Genomic DNA, 8758 nt, shown 5'->3' with positions numbered 1-8758 from the left:
TAACTCCTCCATAAATCTTATCTTTTTCACTAAGAGTTTTCATCTTGTATAATTCCTCTTTCCTAATTTGCATACGTTTAAACTCCAAAAGACTTTTGTTTCTTCAAATCTGTCTAACTTGGATCTCCTTAACACAATAAGGCTCTGGGTTTAGTCTAGGTATACTAAAATAATCCTTTAACCGAAACAAATAACACTTTGTTTTATCCTCTTTAAGTCTAAACTCATGTCCAACTATTTTGGCTTCCTTTAATGACATCAACTTAGCTAGATCTTCCAAAAGAATCCTCCATATCACTACACATACTTTACCTAGTCCATCAAGTCGTAGTATTACCAAAGTGATTATGACTTATTAATCTTTTCCAAAATTCCTCTCAAAATGTTTGGTTTTAATATTTCAGAACCTTTAATAAATTCATAGTCTCTTTTTTTTTCTCCCTCTTATCCATAAAAAAACTTTTAACCTTATAATTGAGTATGTGGCCAATGAAGAAATTTATTTATACCACCTCCAATTGCACCACAAAACATAAAACTAGTCCTTAATGAATTATCATCAAGACAGTTTCATTCCTGGGCTTAAACATATACATACCTTTATTTCTAAACTGTCATAACTATACATAGTTTCATCAACCTTTAAGTTCTCTGAAATGAGGTATATGTATTTTTTTCGTTTCTAACATAATTTCCATGAGATAAACTAGTGCCAAGTGACCTCGTAATTTATTTTATTTTATTTTCTTCCTTTTGTAGTGTTGTACCTGATAATCCTCTTATAATAACTTCTAACGAGTCATTGACCTAACATTAGAGCATAACTGGTGCATTTATGCTAAACAAATATTTTAATGCACAACTATCATAAAACTTGTAATTGATAAGACATATCTGGCGATGACGAGGAATCCGTTCATGGGCCACAGGGATAATCTAGACTAACATAGTAAGTCAGTCTACAAAACCCAAAACATGGGCTCTGATACCAACTGTAACGACCCATCCCCTAGGACATAAGTTAGGCCGTTACTAAATCCATGCATGCATGGAACTCAAAACGACACTCGGTTATGGCAAAATAAATGCTAATTAAATAAGGTAAGTTCAAAAGACTTTCATTAAATTCAAATACTAAATCAATAGTAGGGTACCCATAAATCATAAAGGATAATAAATAAATCTGAAAAACGATTTTTAAAAGTAAGTTTTAAACATCAAAACTAAAAATTAAGAGAAACATGAAAAGAACTTTAAATCTCATGAGCGGAATCGTAAAAACTAGTCCCAGTGGCTCGATCACGAATTCTGCTTGTTCATTGTCGGTGCATCTCTACCCTGACCTGAAACAACAACATGAGAAAAAATGAGTATAAAATACTCAGTAAGTAACCCCACTACTGGGGTCAGGCTGGGCATCTATGTTCTCTAGATACCCACCTCTGGTGAAACATATAAACTACTCTAGTCCTCATGGGACACATATGTACATGAAACAAGAAGGGGACTGTCCTACTGTAGTTAAGTATGCCCACTACCTCTGGTGAATCCAGAAAGAGACACAAACTGGTGAATCCCGAAGGAAACACAAACTGGTGAATCCCGAATGAGACACAAACTGGTGAATCCCAAAGCAAACACAAAATCTAGTGGGCATCTAACTAATCAGTAAGGACATTTACACAGTCTCAACATCATAATCATCACTGTACGAATCTGTGACATACATATAAACCTTTGTCATTTTGCCATAACCTTCATTTAACATGCTAGCATACATCTAATGTCTGGCCCGTGGGTAGTTCCAGTAGTAAGATTACTTACCTTGATATTAGATCGAACCAAAAAGTAATTGAATCTTTGTGAAATTCTTGAATCCTTAATCAAGCCTAAACATAAACCAATCTTTAAAATTAATAGTTAAGGCCAAATTCCAAACCCCCAAATATTACAAAATATTTCAGAGTACCTTACCCTAAGGTGTGATCCAATTCGAATTCACCTTCCAAACCTCCATTTTAAGTCCAAATAATTAGCAAACCAAACTCTTGTTCATCTTAAATGAAATTCTTGAATTAACCCTCTAATCATAATTTGAAATTAGGATTACATGATTAAAGCTTGAATCAAATACATTACTTCACTACCAATGTTCTAAAATAAATTTATCCATATGTTAGCTTCGTAAAAAAAAAATCACTTCCAAATGACTTTACAACAAAATTATTCAACAACCAAATTAATCCACAAGAGGGTAATCAAAGCATAAAACTTACCAAAACTCGCTAAAACAAACTCCAACTTCACTGAACAACACCTCAATACCTTCACAAACTTGAATCCAAAGTTGAAACACAATGGGTATCAACCAATTGATGCCAAAAGTAAATGAGTATTCAAGAATCAACCGAAAACAAATCCAAGCGGCAGAAATCTTATCCAAATCGATAGATCTAGTGACGGCAAAAGCAAACGACGCTTGAGCAGTGATGGACGGAGGTCATGAAGAAGAAATTGATGCGGCAGCTTTGGGCGGCGTCAGACAGGCTCACGAATGTGAGGAAGAAAAGAGGGTGGGGTTTTGACTTTTTATAAAAAAAACAATAATAATAATAATAAAACAAAAAAGGAAATAAATATAATTACATTTAATTCCTTTCCGTTTTATACTATTAAATTAATTCCTGCCATTAATTTTCAATTTGAATAATTTTACACCAACAATTAAATTCCCGCACTTATACTTGAAGTCCAAAATTCGAAAAATGGCCTCAATTAATAAAAATTACTGAAATTACATAAATAATAAAAAAAAATCGGGGTGTTACATGTGTAACCTAAATCCAAGTCATACAATGTCTTATTTGCTTCATAATAATATTTTGGCATTTTGGTACACTCAGGTAAAGCTGGAGTAATCCTTATAACATATCAAATGACTTATTAAATCATTCAACAACTCGAGCATTTCACTTGCATTATCTACATTTTTATGAAATGTCTGTACATGTTCATTATGTATTTTATCCATTCTAATAGGCTTCACAAAGGATAAATCTAAGTTTTTCCCATGGTATATCTACCTATCATAGATGATAGCCATTCCATGTGTGTATAAATCACATTCTACATCCCACGATAAGTTCTAAATCAATCTTCAACTACAGAAATAGACTTCAAATCAATGTTTAATCACACAAATATTCTCTAAATTTCACTTTAAGAATATAATACACTCAAAATCAAATATCAAATTTTAAGAGGCTCAATAACAAAGTTCCAATTCTACAATAAGTTGCAAATCAATCATTAACCACATAAATAACCTCAATACACCTAATAAACAAAAAAAAACACACTTCCATCCAACAATAAGATCTAAATCAAATTTCAATAGCATAAATAGACTCTCAGTAACAAAAACATTTCTCAATAACAAAGTTTAAGCTAAAAGAACATAATGGAAAATTTTACATCCCTCCAAATACTTAACCAAAAAACAATTCAAACTCGGACGATGTTCTCTAAATAAAAAGAAAACAAAACAACATACCAGACATTAATGGTTTCATATTAGTAGATAAATGTAAAAAAAAAATAAAAATAAAAATAAAAAACGAAACCCATTTGAATTTTACTCCGAAAATTGTCCATCCAAGAAAATTCTACAGGACTCATTAGAATTAAACAATGACGGCAACCCAGAATTCCCATTCTTCAAAGCAAAAGAATATAAAAAAGAACTATAGCCATCATGAAATAAGCAACAAAAGTATTCCTTACAAGGGGATAACTGTGAAAGTCCTTATAAGAACATAATAAAACCAAAAAACAGAGATAAGAAAGATGGAAAATGGAAAATGGAAAAGAAAGATGAGTGCATACTCTGGTAGTGGTAAGTACGAGTCTCCACAACCATTCTATGCCTGAAAAAAATGCTTACTCTAAAAATTTACACAGAAATTTGATGGCTTCCAGTAAAAATCCAACGACGACGAAAAATGTGTTCGGTGGGGGCTTCTAGTCGTTTGCGAAAACCTATGAGAGGGAGGTTGAGAGACACAATAGTTAAGGAGAGAGAAAATGAAGAGAGAGAGATGGACGGAGAGATCACAATCGGTGCACTACTTGTCGACGATGATGGCGGCGAACGGAGGAGATATTTACTCGAACTGTGCAACTTTTTATTACTTATTCGTTTAATTTTTTAAAACTAAAAATTAAATGTTTAAATATTAAATGAGTATCGATTTTACTAACGGTTTTTCTTCAAGTTATGCCTGTTTCTCTCATCTTCTTCATAAACCCAGATGCAGATCTACAATGACATAGTTTTTCTTATATCTTCCTTTATCGATTATGAGCACTATTTTTCCTTGATTCCAATCCATTTTTTGGAGAGTGCACGCCTGCAATTGAATGTTGTGTTAACCTTGAGAGCAATCGGCACAACAATCTTCACCGAGATTATATCATAATTACTTTTAGGACAGTGGTTTCTCCATGACGAATTATTCGACATCTGTAGTTCACATAAATTACTAGTACCAAAAGTCATAAATTAAACATTAATATAATGGATTATTAAAAGAAAAAAAAAACAGAGAGAGAGAAAAGTGAGAGAGTAGAAATTGGAACGTTACATGTTTTTGTTTTTATGACTAACTTCGTTATACGTTGGGGGGATGAATGAATGATGGCTTTGTTTTATTATTAATATTATTTTAGTTGAAAAGGGGATGAATGAATGATGGCTTTGTTTTATTATTAATATTATTTTAGTTGAAAAGGGGATGAATGAATGATGGCTTTGTTTTATTATTAATATTATTTTAATTTTGTTTTCAACATAAGCTGCGTGCGCATGCTACAAAACCCCAACTTAGTAAAGCACCTAAAAAATTTGTGAATATATATAATTTTTACAATACTTTTTGAAGATTATTCCAAATGTTGTAGATCACATGCATCTAGAAGACTTAAATTAAGATTTTTCTTTTTGTCAAAAAGAAAAAGGATTAAGATTAATTTTTTTTTTATGAAAAATATGGTTTTTTGTTATTTTTTTTAGTTTTAGAATCGCAATTCAAACAAACCATATTTCTAACTTCTAAAAATGTTAATAATATCTTGATTAGTTGAATTAATTTTAATTGAAGTTGGATAAGTTTTTATGATGTGTAATTTATCAATAATTTTGAAACTAGGTGGTTGTGCTATAGAACATTATTGTCTTGAAAGCAACGAATTCAGCACCTCAGTGTGAATCGTGTAAGTTAGTTGCTCTCCAAGGACAACAATAAGGGAAACATATGAAGAAGATCAAGATCATACTTATATTTAAAGGTTCACTATTGATTTTGAAAATAAACACATATTGTAATGTTGGTGAAAATTTAAGTTTTAAAGGAAAAAAGACTTGTTTGAGAATCCCTTATTGCTTAGTTTGGGAAGTAACATCTCCTTCTTATATTCCCACCTTGAGTTATGGGTTTGGACCTAAGGGATACCCATATTTTAGAGGGAGAAAGGTGATAGGCAAATGTGGGTATGGTGAACATCTCACACGTGTCCCCACCATCCGATCGGACAATGCTTGACAAATGTGTGATTATTTTTTATTAAAAATTGTTGTTATTATTGTTATAATTATTATTATTATTATTATTATTATTAAATAAAAGAAAAGGTCTTCTACTAGTTACGTGGTCCACATCTAAAGCGTGGTCCTTCAGCAGTTTCATACATCTCAATTCATCTTCTTTTCTCTCTCGACCTCTTATTCCTTTCCATTCTAGTTTTTCGAGCATCTCAGTCCAGAATGGTGTGAGTTTTCTGGTCGGGTAAAATCCAGCTCTGATCGAGACAATTTTATTTATTCTTGGAGATGTCGTTGCAAATCTGTAGAACTGCTTGCACATTTGGACAGAAACGCGAAACGTCTTAAAGAGAGCGAGATCCGCGATTTAACATGTAACAAGTTTTTGTTTTGTTGGTTCCATTTTCTGACGAGTGTCGCTCATTGTTGTCATCTTCTGTCCATCGAAGGGTAGCGATTCCAACAATTTCAAGATGTTTTTCATCTGCCACTACTTTGATGGCCCTTTCAAATCAAAATGACAGTATGACCTCCGACCTTAACTGTCCATTCCAGTTTGAAGGAGCAAATTTCAAAGGATGGAAGTAGAAGATGTTGTTTTTCCTCATAGTCAAGAGGTTACTGACATTTGTACTAAGGAGAAGCCAACGGTTCCAAAAGAAGATCCAACTGAACAACAAATAAAAATTGCAGCTGATTTGGAAGAAAGGGATACCCATATTTTAGAGGGAAGGAGGTGATAGACAAATGTGGGTATGGTGAACATCTCACTCATGCCCCCACCGTCCAGTTGGGCAAGGCGTGGTGAGTGTGTGATTATTTTTTTATTGAACATTGTTGTTGTTATTATTATTATTATTATTATTATTATTATTATTATTATTATATTAAATAAAAGAAAACGTCTTCCGCTAGTTACGTGGTCAGCATCTTACGCGCGGTCCTTCAGTAGTTTTATACATCTCAATTCATCTTCTTTTCTCTCTCGACCTCTTATTCCTTTCTATTTTAGTTTTTTTAGCAGCTCAGATCAGAATGGTGTGAGTTTTCTGGTCGGGTACAATTCAGCTCCGATAGAGACAATTTTATTTATTATAGGTTGATCTAGGGGACGTCGTGGCAATTCTGTAGATATGCTTGCACATTTGAACAGAGCCGTGAAACGTCTTAAAGAGAGCGAGATCCACGACACAGTCTGTAACGAGTTTTTATTTTGCAGGTTCCATTTTCTAACGAGTGTCGTTTGTTGTTGTCAACTTCTATCCATCGAAGGGTAGTAGTTCCAACAATTTCTAGATGTTTTTCATCTACCCTACTTTTTGAATGCCCTTTCAAATCAAAATGACATTTTGACCTCCGACCTTAACTATCCATTCCAGTTTGAAGGAGAAAATTTCAAACGGTGGAAGCAGAAGATGTTATTTTTCCTCATAGTCAAGAGGTTACTGAGATTTGTACTAAGGAGAAGCCAATGATTCCAAAAGAAGATCCAACTGAACAACAAATAAAAATTGCAGCTGATTTGGAAGAAAGGGATTTCTTATGCAAAAATTTTATTTTAAACGATTTGATTGACGATTTGTATGATTATTATAGTACAATGAAGATAGCAAAAGATGTGTGGGATGCCTTGCAGAAAAAGTACGTCATCAAGGAGAGTGGTTCGAAAAAATATGTCGTCAACCATTACCTAAAGTTCCAAATGACGGATGAAAAATCTGTAGAGGCCCAGTCCCATAAACTATAGAAGATAGCCCATGAAATAATCAGTGAAGGTATACTCCTAAACGAGTAATTCCAAGTTACCATTATTATTGAAAAATTGTCTCCTTTGTGGAAGGATTTCAAAAACACCTTGAGGCATAAGACTAAGGAGTTTTTTTTGGAGAATCCGATCACCCGGCTAAGGATTGAAGAGGAAGCCTAGAAGTAGGACTAGAAGGAAAAGGTGAACATTGTTCCTAGGAAATCTACCTCTGTCGTGATAAAGCCTGACCAAAAGTCCAAGAGAATCAAGAGGAAAGGTCAGAACTGTGGATCCAGCAAGTAGAACAATCAGAAGAAGCAGAAACCCCCAGGGAGAAACGGTAAAGTTCATTTGCTTTAACTGTAATAAACCTGGACACATGGCTAGGAACTATAGAAACTGGTGTCGCCTACTAGTCAGACAAACTTGATGGAAGAACTGTTAGTTGCCATGCTCACAAAAGTAAATTTGATCGGTAGTTCTTAGGGGGGTGGATAGACACTGGTGCTATGCACCATGTCTGTCACAACCTTAATCTCTTTAAAACTTATACTGAAACTAAGGATAAGAACATTCTATTGAGGGATCATCACTCAATGAAATTTTTTGGAATTGATAAGGTGGAGCTAAAGTATACCTGCAAGAAGACTCTCACCTTGAAGGATATCCTGCATGTTGGGTTTTATGCCCTAAAACTTATAGATAGTAAATGTTATTAATTAACCCTCATAAATAAAGAGTTAAGGATGTTAATTAAATAAATGTTATTGCTTGTATTGTTTTCTATTTTGTCTCAATAACCCTAACTCTAATAAACTAACATCCAAGGTTGTCTTATGATTCTTAAACTGTATGTGGAGACATACAGGGATCAATGTTCAAGATACAGCCTAAAGGGTCTACAATATATGGATAAGACTGGGTATCTTATCTTGGTAACACTACGAATATGACCCATTTTGTATTTGATACAAACGTAATGATCCAACCTGTTCGTGTAGATGACACACGAGTGGGGGTATCCTATGTAATGAGTTTGCACAAGACTAGATCAGAAAATAGTAACATTGTTGACTAGTTAGGTTCTTATTTCATTAGAATGACCTAGGCGACTTAGTCTTAATCCTGACTATATTATGAACTCCTGTTTACGAGGGATTGTTATTTGATTTGTATGAGTAAGGGTGGTCAAATCACCGACCCAATAAACCTACCATTTTGAGGACAAAACTGAGTGGAAAGTTGGGAACATAATAATATAAGATGATAATCACTTTTTCCTGCCTTAAGGGTAAGTAGATGAGTGTTCTCTTAAGTGGTGTCTCCGGGACTTGAACAAATGGTCCTACCCACTCGTTGGCCTAAAAGGGGTTTTTATTTATTGGTTGGACCATAAACAGGTTGTTCTTTAG

The sequence above is a fragment of the Benincasa hispida genome, chromosome 11, assembly GCF_009727055.1.
Source record: "Benincasa hispida cultivar B227 chromosome 11, ASM972705v1, whole genome shotgun sequence".
NCBI lineage: Eukaryota > Viridiplantae > Streptophyta > Magnoliopsida > Cucurbitales > Cucurbitaceae > Benincasa > Benincasa hispida.
Note: the sequence above shows the minus strand (reverse complement) of the source record.